We start from the raw sequence: 13,832 nt of genomic DNA, 5'->3' as shown, positions 1-13,832 counted from the left end.
GTGTTAGTTTAGGGAGATGCATTCCTTTTTCTTATCAATCTTCTTAGAGAGAAAGATGCCAAAGAGGTGCCAAGTGGTTACTCTGATCAAGAAAGAGAAGAAAATTAGGACAAACTGCTGTTTTGATTATATGTCTTCTCAGTCTCAAGCATGAATGTCAATAAATGAGTGAAGAGAGGTTATTTTTAGATGTAGTAGTCATGCATGTTATCCACTGTTCTTAGCACAAAAGTTCTAAATATCACACCTGAAACCTTATGCCTGATGACATTAGGTTACAGCCTTTGATTTGGGTATACAAGGCATTTCTCATGTTCTGTAACTGACAAATATACTGCCTATCTATGTCCTCTTATGTCTGTCACTGGCTTCACATGTAACCACAATAGCAAAATCTAGATGTTTAGAATGTTTTAGAGTTGTTCTCTGAGTGTATTTTGCATGCTATTAGTGGAAGAGACATTTTGCATTCCAGTTTTGAAAATCAGCTGCATGAGAGATCAAAACCACAAAAAATAATCATACTGAAATACTATTTTCGCAGTGATGGCTGCAAACAAGAAGTGTGGAAAAATCTAACTGACAATATTTGTCTTTCAATGCCATGTGAATACAGTAAGTATGGATGCACAACAAAGATATATACTTATTAGAATTAAAAGAAAAACAAAAACACTTTTATTTAATCAGCACCATTACTTTTCCTGTGTACATTGTGCAGGTTACCAGGACCTGAGCAAAGCCTTCGACACTGTCCCGCACCACATCCTGGTCTCCAAACTGGTGAAACATGGGTTTGATGGGTGGACCACTAGATGGATAAAGAACTGGCTTGATGGCCGCACCCAAAGAGTGGCTGTCAATGGGTCCATGCCCCAGTGGAGGCCAGCAACAAGTGGAGTCCCTCAGGGATCAGTCCTGGGACCAGTCTTGTTCAGCATCTCTGTGGGTGACATGGGCAGTGGCATTGAGTGCACCCTCAGCAAGTTTGCTGATGACGACAAACTGTGTGGTGCAGCAGGTCAAGGGAAGTGATTCTCCCCCTTTACTCAGCTCTGGTGAGACCCCACCTGGAGTACTGAGTCCAGTTCTGGAGCCCCTATTACAAGAGGGATCTGGACATGCTGGAACAAGTCCAGAGAAGGGCCATGAGGATGATCAGAGGGCTGGAGCACCTCTCCTATGAGGACAGACTGAAGGAGTTGGGGCTGTTCAGTCTGGAGAAGAGAAGGCTCTGAGGAGACCTAATTGTGCCTTCCAGTATCTGAAGGGAGCCTCCAAGAAGGCTGGGGACGGACTTCTCAAGCTATCAGGTAGTGATAGGACTAGGGGGAATGGGATGAAGCCGGAGGTGGGGAGATTCAGGCTGGACGTGAGGGGGAAGTTCTTCACTATGAGAATGGTGAAGCCCTGGAATGGGTTGTCCAGGGAGGTAGTTGAGGCCCCATCCCTGGAGGTGTTTAAGAGCAGGCTGGATGAGGCTCTGGCCAGCCTGATCTAGCATGGGGTGTAGCTGCCCATGGCACGGGGGTTGGAACCAGATGATGTTGCAGTCCCTTCCAACCCTGACTGATACTATGATAAAATACCTGATTTTTTAAGTTCATCTAAACCAGAATTTTGTGGAGTGGGTTCTAATAAACTTTCCATTCTCTCAGTACAAAATTTAGATGCAGTAAGTGTTGTAAGGAACATTGAAACCATCTATAATCACAAATATCGCTGTTGCTTGTATTACAAATAGTTAAAACATATCTGAAAATACACTATGCTTCCAGTTTCCAAATGGAGTCTCAGAGAAATCCAAGTGCGTCATTTAACATAATTCTTCAATCGTTGCTGAGCTATCTGTAGTGGGAACAGTAACTACCTTCCAGTCACAAATTCTAATGTAACATGGAGTGGTGCCATTTGGACATTTAGCTTGGAGTCAACTTTCAATAAGCCATTTTTCCTTCCTGGTTTCTTTCAAAATGGACCTATTTGTGTAAATTGGAGGCAGGCCTGTTTGAAGTCTATTTTACACAGTTAAGGGAAAGCATACTAGTCCTTTTTATGGAGTGAGCTCTCAGGTAGATACACATTTGACACAGAATGCACTGAATTATCAACTTTCTCCAAGGGCAATCATATATCTTGTGTATTCCGAACCAAATTGTATTTGACATTTAATTTAAAACCTGAGACATCCTGATATTAAAGCAGAGCGTGAGTGCTAAGAGTAAGAGGGCATTCAGTTCAACTGGATGGATGTTTCTGTTCCTGCTCTATTTGTCTGGGTTGTAGATAAGGTCTAATTGCTCACTGTCAACCTATATTGTAGCCATATGGAAAACTCAATTTTATTTATTTATATGAATCCACACACCCCCACCCCATCCCATGGCATTCCTTCCTATGTTACTTTTAACCAGGCAATATTAAAGGGAACTAAAATGAGTTATCTTCAGATGGCATCTTAACCAGCATTATTTATGCAGAAAATTGTAAAGATTTCTTTGGTTATACCCACAGTCTTCATATTGACCATGGTAGACTGCAGATGGAAATTAAGTCCTGAATTACTAAATCTTAACCTGTTCAAGATCTTGTAATCTTGTTATAGGTGTTCATTGCAGCTGATCTTTTCTCATTAATTGGGTTTTTCTCCTACTTTTCTTCAAAAATTCTGTTTCCCTCTTGGTTCTTACAAATTGTAAAGAAGGTAGCAGAGACTGTGCTTTATAGAAAATTCAGAACATTTAGAATAAACCAGGTTGGAAGAGACCTCCTAGATCATCGCATCCAACCCATCAACCAATCCAACCCATCTAAACAACTAAACCATGGCACCAAGCACCCTATCAATTCTCCTCCTGAACACCTTCAATGATGGTGACTCCACCACCTCCCCAAGCAGCACATTCCAATGGGCAATCACTCGCTCTGTATAGAACTTCTTCCTAACATCCAACCTAAAACTCCCCTGGCACAGCCTGAGACTGTGTCCTCTTGTTCTGGTACTGGCTGCCTGGGAGAAGAGACCAACATCCACCTGTCTACAACCTCCCTTCAGGTAGTTGTAGACAGCAATAAGGTCACCCCTGAGTCTCCTCCTCTCCAGGCTAAGCAGCCCCAGCTCCCTCAGCCTCTCCTAATAGGTCTTGTGTTCCAAATTTTTTTTTTGTGTCACCAAATTTTTTTTTTTTGTGTCACCAATTTTGTTGCCCTTCTCTGGACTCGTTCCAGCAAGTCAACATCCTTCCTAAACTGAGGGGCCCAGAACTGGACACAGGACTCAAGGTGCGGCCTAACCAGTGCAGTGTACAGGGGCAGAATGACCTCCCTGCTCCTGCTGGCCACACTGTTCTTGACGCAGGCCAGGATGCCATTGGAACTCTTAGTGCCTGCGCACACTGCAGGCTCATGTTCAGCCTACCATCGACCAGTACCCCCAGGTCCCTCTTCACCTGGCTGCTCTCCAGCCACTCTGACCCCAGCCTGTAACACTGCATGGGGTTGTTGTGGCCAATTTGCAGAACCCGGCACTTGGATGTGTTAAATCTCATGCCGTTGGACTCTGCCCATCTGTCCAGCCTGTCGAGGTCCCTCTGTAGAGCCTCTCTGCCCTCTAACAGATCAACACCTGCCCCCAGCTTGGTGTCATCAGCAAATTTACTGATGATGGACTCGATGCCCTCATCCAGATCATCAATAAAGATGTTAAAGAGCATGGGGCCCAGCACTGATCCGTGGGCCACACCACTAGTGACTGGCCGCCAGCTCAATGCGACACCATTCACCACCACTCTCTGGGCTCGGCCCTCCAGCCAGTTCCTAACCCAATGCAGTGAGCTCCCATCCAAGCCATGGGCTGACAGCTTGGCCAGCAGTTTGCTGTGGGGGATGGTGTCAAAGGCCTTGCTGAGGTCCAGGTAGACTACATCCACAGCCTGCCCCACATCCACCAGGTGGGTCACCTGATCATAGAAGGAGATCAGGTTGGTCAGGCAGGACCTGCTCTTCCTAAATCCATGCTGGCTAGGCCTGATCCCTTGGCCATCCTGTAGGTGCTGTGTGATTGCACTCAAGATGACCTGTTCCATAATCTTGCCTGGCACTGAGGTCAGGCTGACAGGCCTGTAATTCCCTGGCTCATCCAAACGACCCTTCTTGTGGATGGGCACAACGTTGGCCAGCTTCCAGTCATCTGGGACCTCTCCAGTGAGCCAGGACTGTTGAAAAATGATGGAGAGTGGCTTGGCCAGCTCATCTGCCAGCTCTCTCAGCACCCTAGGATGGATCCCATCTGGTCCCATGGACTTGTGGGGATCCAAGTGGCTCTCAACCACAAATTAAAAAACAGGGTCTTTTGTTGATGCGATGGATGGATAAACGTCAATGGAGTGGGTATGGCAAAGGTAGCATTAACCACTTTTATTCTTCATTGTAACCATGAAAATATTCACATTATGGACTTGTTTGTGACATTTATTGAAACAGAGTCAAGGCTTCTCAAAGCTTAGAAAGTTTCACTCTGGAATCACAGGATATAATTTTTGTGGAACTAGGTTGAAATTCTGTGTTAATTTCATAGTTATTAAATTATTTTCCACTGGAAAGTGGATCAGTAGTGATGGTCCTGTGGTGACTGAAAGATTGACAGCAGAAAATGGTTCAGGATGTAATTTCCTAAGTATTTCATGGCAAAATTACTTCCATATTTGGGTAACTCCCCAGCCATGCCATCTCAGTTTTATTGTGAATGTTGTTGTATGCAGCATGATTATTATGAAGGACCATTTTTTCCTGATTAAGGATATTGTTCATGGCAGAAAATGCTACTGCTGAGGGTGAGGAGGCCATTTATACATGCTTGCATTGTTTCCTTCATTATATTTTTATTTCACATATCATAGGCAGGCACATCTCATACATCTTAATGATGTGGATATGTTCCAAGATAAAGACACCTTGCCTGTGGGAGATGTTGAAGGGGAAGGGAATCTTGTGTACAAGTATAAACAGAAATAAGAAATAAGGAAGTTGTACATTATTTCAAAGTGTTTTAACATATTCTTTCTAATTGATTTTTCAAAAGTCAATTGCTATGGGTGTAGTGTGAGCTGCTCTCAATATATTGACATTTTCTTTACCATTTTTTCCCCTAATAAATACTCTGGAAAATTAATTCATTTTTTTACACAATGATCCCCTTGCTTTTATTAAGGTCAAGGAAGGAATGCATGTATACTCCTGCAAAAAAACAACCTTGGATGGATTGGAAAGAAGAAAGTCCATTCAACTTCCTTATTGCAAAATGGCTAGTCTTTCTATTGCGTCTTCACTAACCTGTTCTGGAAAGGGCAGAAGCACTATTATTCACTTAGTAACATAACTCAAGACTCTGTAGCATGTTGGATAGTGTCTGTTGGTTGTGAAGTAATCCCTTCACATGGGTTCCTATAAAGATCAGGGAAAACTGAATAATGCTGCCAACATTACAAATTCTCACTCTTCCTCTGTAAACAAAATTTGTCAGCAGCCTTTCATACTAAGGAGTTTGGTATTGATTCACTCTGCAAAGCCTTTCTACCAGTTCTGAAGCACTTCCCTGAATTCAGAATTCTCTGTTAGTTTTGCTATCATCACAAAGGACTTGTAGTTAACAAGGTAGTGCTACAACAGACCCTGGAGGTGAAATAAAGAAAAAATCTCCAATGCCCCATGGGAAGCCAAGAGAAGCTACTGGGCAAATCCCACAGAAGCACTTATTCATGACATACCCAGCTCGATGGCAGAGTTTGTGGCAGAGTTCATTGTTTCCTGTGGTCAAGGGAAGGGTTGGGCACCTACAACTGGATTTCCTAGCAGCCAATGCAGAAGCTGAAGACATAAAAATAACACCTCAACCATTCAAAAAATGGTATTTGTGATCTCCCAGTGCTGAGTTTGTGACACCAAGCTTGGAGACCTGTGTGAGATCAAGATAGGCTCACCCATTACATTCCTGACTGTTAGTTGCCCATGTTTTGTTTGTCAGTTTTGGTTTTTTGGCTTTTTTTTTTTTTCCCCAGTAAAACATCTTTATGTATATTTGACTTTTTCTTAATGACACCTAAAATTTGTTTCCTTATTTCAAAAGTGAGCAGAAAGAACCTACGCTTCCCTATGCACATCACCTTTTTGTTTTTCCTGGGCTTGACAAAATCCTGTCATCCCCTAGGAAAAAAGAGTTGAAGGTTTGATGACCTTCTACACCAAAAAGTCCTGGAAGCTCCTTTTTTTCCCCTTCTTTTTTTTTTGCTTCTTTTTTTTTTTTTTTTTTTTTTTTCCCTGTCTTTGTGTCCAGAGCACGAGGCTGGCTCAGTCCAGAAGATGGTGCTCCTACCAGGCATATTAATGTTGGAAATTATAATGGCTACTCAGCTTAGTGCTTGATATATGCTGGGGATGTGCTTTGAATCTACATGCAGAACAAAGTTTTTCAGAGCATTTAAATGTGAAAAGATGAAGAAATTCTATTCTAAATCTCCTGCTATCATTTTCTTTAGATTAATTGGTTTCAAGAGTGAAAAATGGAATTACCTCAATGCTTGTATACTCAGGCAATCAAATTCTATGTAAAACAGAACTTTGGAGACCTACGAACTTCTGTGGATCAGGTGCTGGTACATACTTTTCCAAGGCCACAAAGGATTCCTGCAGGAGTCTGGGGGTGATAAGCTGGAGTTAAGGGTGAAATGAGCAACCCAGCTGAAGTGCATGTACACTAATGCACACGGTATGAGTAACAAACAAGAGGAGCTGGAAGCCTTGTTACAGCAGGAAAGTCATGATGTAGTTGGCATCACAGAAACATGGTGGGATGACTCACATGACTGGACAACTGTAATTGATGGCTACAGGCTCTTCAGGAGAGACAGGTGAGGGAGAAGGGGTGGAGGGGTAGCCCTATACATCAGGGAGGCACTAGATGCCATGGAAGTAGAGATCAAGGATGATCAAGTCGAGTGCCTGTGGGTGACAATTAGAGGGAAGGTGTTGTAGTTTGAGCTAGGTGCCCCCCTGGTGCGTTCACTTCCTGTGTCCAGAAGTCCAGCCCAGAGGGATGGACACAGGAAATTGTGTATTTCCTACCATAATTCTTTGCACCACTATAAGATCCAGTGCGGAGTCTGGCACTTCCTCTTTCCTTCCCTCTCCGAGACTTGGTAACTGGTGGAGAGATCTCCCGGCCATGGGCCTGATTGGGCCCAAGGCCACAGGGGGATGGGCAGTCTCAGGCCTGGCCAGCTGAGACTAGCCCAGCAGAGGGAGGGGGAAGAAGGAGCCCTGGGGGTTTTGCATGCACCCTCAGGTGGGGATGGGATCTTTCTTTGTCACTGCGCTTTGGGTTTTCTGTAACATTCACTGCTTTCTATTTAAACTTTCATCACTTTTGCAATCCGTTTGTCTGAGTCGTTATTTCTGCCTGTGGTGGGGAGGGGACCTGCCCCAACCCATTACAGAAGGCCAACAAGTTTGGCATCCAGCTTGGAGTCTGTTATAGACCAGGCAACTAGGATGAATTATTCTATAGGCAGCTAGAGGCTGTCTCAAGATAGACAGACCTTGTTCTTATGGGCAGTTTTAACCTGCCAGACATCTACTGGAAACTAAACACACCAGAGAGGAGGCAGTCTCCACTCCTTGGTTTACATGTTGTATCACAGGATGAGGAAAAGGCAGAGGTGCTTAACACCTTCTTTACCTCAATTTTTACTAGCGGGAAACAACATCTACCAGACAGCTGGCCTGCAGAGCTGGCAGAAGGAGCCAGGGAGCTGCATAGTTTCCCTGTGTTCCATGAGCAAGGGATCGGAGCTCTCCTCAGCAGCTTAGACCCCCACAGGTCCATGGGACCAGATGGGATCCATCCTAGGGTGCTGAGAGAGCTGGCAGATGAGCTGGCCATGCCACTCTCCATGATTTTTCATCAGTCCTGGCTCACTGGAGAGATCCCAGATGACTGGAAGCTGGCCAACGTGGTACCCATCCACAGGAAGGGCTGGTTGGATGAGCCAGGGAATTACAGGCCTGTCAGCCTGACCTCAGTACACTGAAAGATTATGAAACAGGTCATCCTGAGTGCAATCACACAGCACTTACAGGATGGCCAAGGGATCAGGCCCAGCCAGCATGGGTTTAGGAAGGGCAGGTCCTGCCTGACCAACCTGATCTCCTCCTATGATCAGGTGACCCACCTGGTGGATGTGGGGCAGGCTGTGGATGTAGTCTACCTGGACCTCAGCAAGGCCTTTGACACCATCCCCCACAGCAAACTGCTGGCCAAGCTGTCAGCCCATGGCTTGGATGGGAGCACACTGCATTGGGTTAGGAACTGGCTGGAGGGCCGAGCTCAGAGAGTGGTGGTGAATGGTGCCACATCCAGATGGCAGCCAGTCACAAGTGGTGTGCCCCAGGGATAGGTACTGGGCCCCATGCTCTTTAACATCTTTATTGATGATCTGGACGAGGACATTGAGTCCATCATCACTAAATTTGCTGATGACACCAAGCTGGGGGCAGGAGTTGATCTGCTGGAGGGTAGAGAGGCTCTGCAGAGGGGCCGTGACAGGCTGGACAGATCGGCAGAGTCCAACGGCATGAGATTTAACACATCCAAGTGCCAGGTTCTGCACATAGGCCACAACAACCCCATGCAGTGTTACAGGCTGGGGTCAGAGTGGCTGGAGAGCAGTCAGGCATAGAGGGACCTGGGGGTGCTGGTTGACGGTAGACTGAATATGAGCCTGCAGTGTGCCCAGGCAGCTAAGAAGGCCAATGGCATCCTGGCCTGCATCAGGAACAGTGTGGCCAGCAGGAGCAGGGAGGTCATTCTGCCCCTGTACACTGCACTGGTTAGGCCACACCTCGAGTCCTGTGTCCAGTTCTGGGCCCCTCAGTTTAGGAAGGATGTTGACTTGTTGGAACGAGTCCAGAGAAGAGCAACAAAGTTGGTGAGGGGTTTGGAACATAAGCCCTATGAGGAGAGGCTGAGGGAGCTGGGGTTGCTTAGTCTGGAGAAGAGGAGACTCAGGGGTGACCTTATTACTCTCAACAACTACCTGAAGGGAGGTTGTAGACAGACGGATTTTGGTCTCTTCTCCCAGGCGGCCAGTACCAGAACAAGAGGACACAGTCTCAGGCTGCGCCAGGGGAGGTTCAGGCTAAATGTTAGAAAAAAGTTCTATACAGAGCGAGTGATTGCCCATTGGAAAGGGCTGCCTGGGGAGGTGGTGGAGTCGCCATCATTGAAGGTTTTCAGGAGAAGACTTGATGGGGTGCTTGCTGCCGTGCGTTAGATGTTTGGGTGGTGTTGGATTGGTTGATGGGTTGGACATGATGATCTTGAAGGTCTCTTCCAACTGGTTTATTCTATGTATTCTATTCTATGTATTCTATGTCTAGGAGGACAGCTTCTTATCCCAGCTGCTGTGTGAGCCAGCCGGGGGTAAGGCTTTGCTTGACATTCTTTTTACCAACAGAGAAGGGCAGGTGGAAGATGGGGTGGTTGGAGGCTGTCTGGGGTCCAGTGACCATGAAATAATTGAGTTTTCAATATGCACTCAAGCTAAAAGGAGCAGCAAGAAAACCTCCACTCTGGACTTCCAGAGGGCAGACTTCAGGTTACTGAAGGAGCTAACTCAGAAGGTACCTTGGGAAACAGCCCTTAAAAACAAAGGGGTCCAGGAGGGCTGGACCTACTTCAAGAAAGAATTCTTGAAGGTGCAGGAAAGGGCTGTGCCAATGTGCCAGAAGATGAGCCGCCAGAGCAGAAGGCCAGCCTGGATAGGCAATGAACTTCTGGGTGAATTAAGGGGGAATAAAAAGGTGTATCATCTTTGGAAGGAAGGAGAGGTAACCCATGAAATGTTTAAGGATGTTGCTAGGTCATGCAGTTAATAGAGAGGCAAAAGCCCATTTAGAGCTTAGACTAGCCACTGCTGTGAAGGACAACAAAAAATCCTTCTGCAAATATTTTAATAGCAAGAGGTGGAACAAGGACAACCTCCACTCCTTAGTGGACACAGAGGGGAACATAGTAACAAAAGATGAGGAATAGGCAGAGGTACTTAACACCTTCTTTGCCTCAATTCTTAATAGCAGGATAGGTTTTCTTCCGGACAACTGGCCTCCTGAGCTGGCAGATGGCGTCAGGGAGCAGTATAGTTCCCCCGTAACACAGGAGGAAGTAGAGACCTCCTTAGCTGCTTGGATCCCCACAAGTCCAAGGGACCAGACAGGATCTATCCTAGGGTGCTGAGGGAGCTGGCAGATGAACTGGCCAAGCCACTCTCCATCATTTTTCAACAGTCCTGCCTTACTGGAGAGGTCCCAGATGACTGGAAGCTGGCCAAGGTGGTGGCCATCCACAAGAAGGGCCACAAGGAGGAACGAGGAAATTACAGGCCTGTCAGCCTGACCTCAGTGCCAGGCAAGCTTATGGAACAGGTCATCTTGAGTGCAATCCCACAGCACTTACAAGATGGCCAAGGGATCAGGCCCAGCCAGCATGGATTTAGGAAGGGCAGGTCCTGCCTGACCAACCTGATCTCCTTCTATGATCAGGCGACTGCCTGGTGGATGTGGAGAGGGCTTTGGATGTAGTCTACGTGTGCCTGGAAAGTGGCCTGGCAGAAAGGGACGTGGGGGTAGTTGTTGATAGTAGGCTGAACACGAGCCAGCAGTGTGCCCAGGTGGCCAAGGAGGCCAATGGTATCCTGGCCTATATCAGGAACAATGTAGCCAGCAGGAGCAGGGAAGTCATTGTGCCCCTGTCCTCAGCACTGTCCAGGCTACACCTTGAGACCTGTGTCCAGTTCTGAGCCCCTCAGTTTAGCAAAGATGTTGACTTGCTGGAATGTGTCTAGAGAAGGGCAACCAAGCTGGTGAGGGGTTTGGAGCACAAGCCCTATGAGGAGAGGCTCAGGGAGCTGGGGTTGCTTAGCCTGGAGAAGAGGAGGCTCATGGGTAACCTTCTTGCTGTCTACAACTACCTGAAGGGAGGTTGTAGCCAGGTAGGGGTTGGTCTCTTCTCCCAGGCATCCAGCACCAGAACAAGAGGACACCGTCTCAAGCTGCACCAGGGGAGGTTTAGATTGGATGTTAGGAAGAAGTTCTTCACAGACAAAGAGAGTGGCCATTGGAATGAGCTGCCCAGGGAGGCAGTGGCATCACCATCACTGGAGGTGTTTAGGAGGAGACTGGATGGGGCACTTGGTGCCATGGTTTATGTGATTAGATAGTGTTGAATGAGTCATTGGACTCGATTGCTATGGTATGTTCCAACCTGGTTAATTCTATTCTATTCTATTCTATTCTATTCTATTCTATTCTATTCTATTCTATTCTATTCTATTCTATTCTATTCTATTCTATTCTAAAGATATTCTATTCCAAGATATTCTATTCTATTCTATTTCATCCAACATTGTCACTTGGCTCTTGTCCTTGGAATGACAGAAACTTCCACTGCCTTTCTGGAGCTGTTCATTTCACTTGCTACTCAAAGTATGGCCTGGCTTTTAAGGGTGTGTCTACACTGTCAGCTGCAGATTGATGCATACTGTGTTCTGAACTGGAGCTACCTTTCCCTAGGAACTGTACAGACATGTAAATGAAAACTGCTACCATGATAATGAGTCCAGCTGAGTGACATTGTGTCCTACAGGGCTGTAGGCACATGCATTTGTTTCTTGGAGAGACATGATGTAATGATCAACATCCATCTTAAAACAACATGGGTTTGGGTTTGTTTCAAAACCAGACTGAGAAATATTGAGTAAATATTTGGAAAAGGCATGACACAGTCATGATTCTCCATGTTATTACAGCTACAATTTTAGTACTTACCCTGAGAACTATGTGTTTTGCAACAAGCACAGGGTGTCCACAGACTCTGGATTCACTACCATGTACATCTAAAGTGATTTGATGAGGAAAATGAATTAGAGATGCTGAGGCTCTAGTCTATGCCTTGAGTGACTAATAGAAAATGCAGTTTTTAGTTTTCACTTGTTAATTCACATAACTGTTGCCTAAACTACTCCCCAGAGACAGTTTAGTAAAAAAAATGTTTGTGAAATATGCAGCATCAAAAAAAGGACTATCAGCTATCAAAAAAAGGACTCAATTAACACGACATGTCACATTAACAAGCATCAATTAATATTCAGACCCTGACACCAACAAATTAGCATATTTGATTGGTCTTATCTCATTATTGTTATTTCCCCCAAAATAACCTTATCATTCAAAACCCACTGATAATTACAGAGCATCTGTATATAAATATCTCAGTGTCACTCCTTGGCTAAGTATGTAGAAGTGTCACGCACAAAGCAAAGCCCAGAGCAGTTTAGCAGGAGGATTAAGCTATTAAGCAGACTGTGAGCACAAAGATCCCTGTACTGGTTCTCTCTATACTCCTGCTTAACCAGCAGCAAATGTGTGTCATAAATGACACATCATATGCCTACACACTCCTGCCCTGGGTTAACATAATAAACACCCTAAATTGTATTACACTGTGTATCAGTTGCTCAGTATTCAAGGTCTGCTCCTCCCTAACCTAAAATTGTGATTTATCCCTGCCTTTGATTTTTTTTGCTATTGACTGCTAGCTGTTACTGTGGAAACAAGAAGAGGGTCCAAAGATAGCACTGTCTGTAGCATATGTGTGCATCTGTATGTCACATCTATATGGCCTAGAGGTGTTGATGTGTAAGAACAAACACTACAACAGGGAAGGTTAGCAAGTTAGGATATTGTAACAATCACTCCTCTCTTGGCATTAAATATGAGGACTCACAGATAGCAAGATGCCTTAAATGCAATTTTTCCTGAAAAACTCCTGCTCCAAGGCTCCTTATTCTGAACTAGAAAGAGTGTTTAGTTCTTCAAAATAAAGCAACTTTTATAGCAATATTTTTTCTTTGCATCATCCATCTATAAATCCCCCCCAAACTGTGTAGCCTTATCCCCCCCGACTCTCTCTCAGTGAAAGAGACTTTGAATGGAGAATACTCAGCCTTCCTTCTGCTTCACATTTTGGATCCTTGAATGAGAGGTGGTCCAACACATATCCTTGGCAGACTCCAGGCTTCAGCATTACTTCCTCAATTTCCTACCATCCAAGGGAAATAAGGATAGTATTTTAGCCATCAGACCTGCTGCAAGGACCATTTCTCATCATAAGATTAGTACCACCTCTTTTTCTGTTTTTTGTTTGTTTGTTTGTTTGTTGTTGGTTTTTGTTTTTTTTTTTCCCCCATTTTTATTAGATGCTGAGGATAGATTCTTAAAATTACTTTGAATGAGGAGTGTGGTACACACCTAACAGTTTGGTATAATTTAGCTCAATAAGCATTACATGTCATGGGATGAGACGAGTTTCCTTTGTAAATTAAGACTACTTAGACTAGATGGGTAGCTAGAAATGATCTTGCCCTCTGACTAGTCATTCATAGGTCTGTGGTCAGGTGGCAGGGTACTAGTATTGTGAACTCCTTACAACTGCCAATGTTCCCTATATTACTTTTCAGGAAAGGCAACTTCAAATCCTGAAAGCAGCAGCTGAAATTGAGATCATAACATTCCTCTAAATCTGAAAATACAGACACCGTTTCTCAGATGATGTTGTATAATGAAGAGATTTACCTACAGTTGCCCTAGGGAGCATTTTTCTGCACAATGCAAAGAATCTAATAAGCTTCAATACCTCATGGTTAGAAGGAGATTAGGGCTCCCCTTGTCTTAGCCAAGACTCAGTTCCTATTGGTCTGCTGTCCTACAAGCTGGAGCTCTCT

Source organism: Dryobates pubescens, chromosome Z, assembly GCF_014839835.1.
Source record: "Dryobates pubescens isolate bDryPub1 chromosome Z, bDryPub1.pri, whole genome shotgun sequence".
Lineage (NCBI taxonomy): Eukaryota > Metazoa > Chordata > Aves > Piciformes > Picidae > Dryobates > Dryobates pubescens.
Note: the sequence above shows the minus strand (reverse complement) of the source record.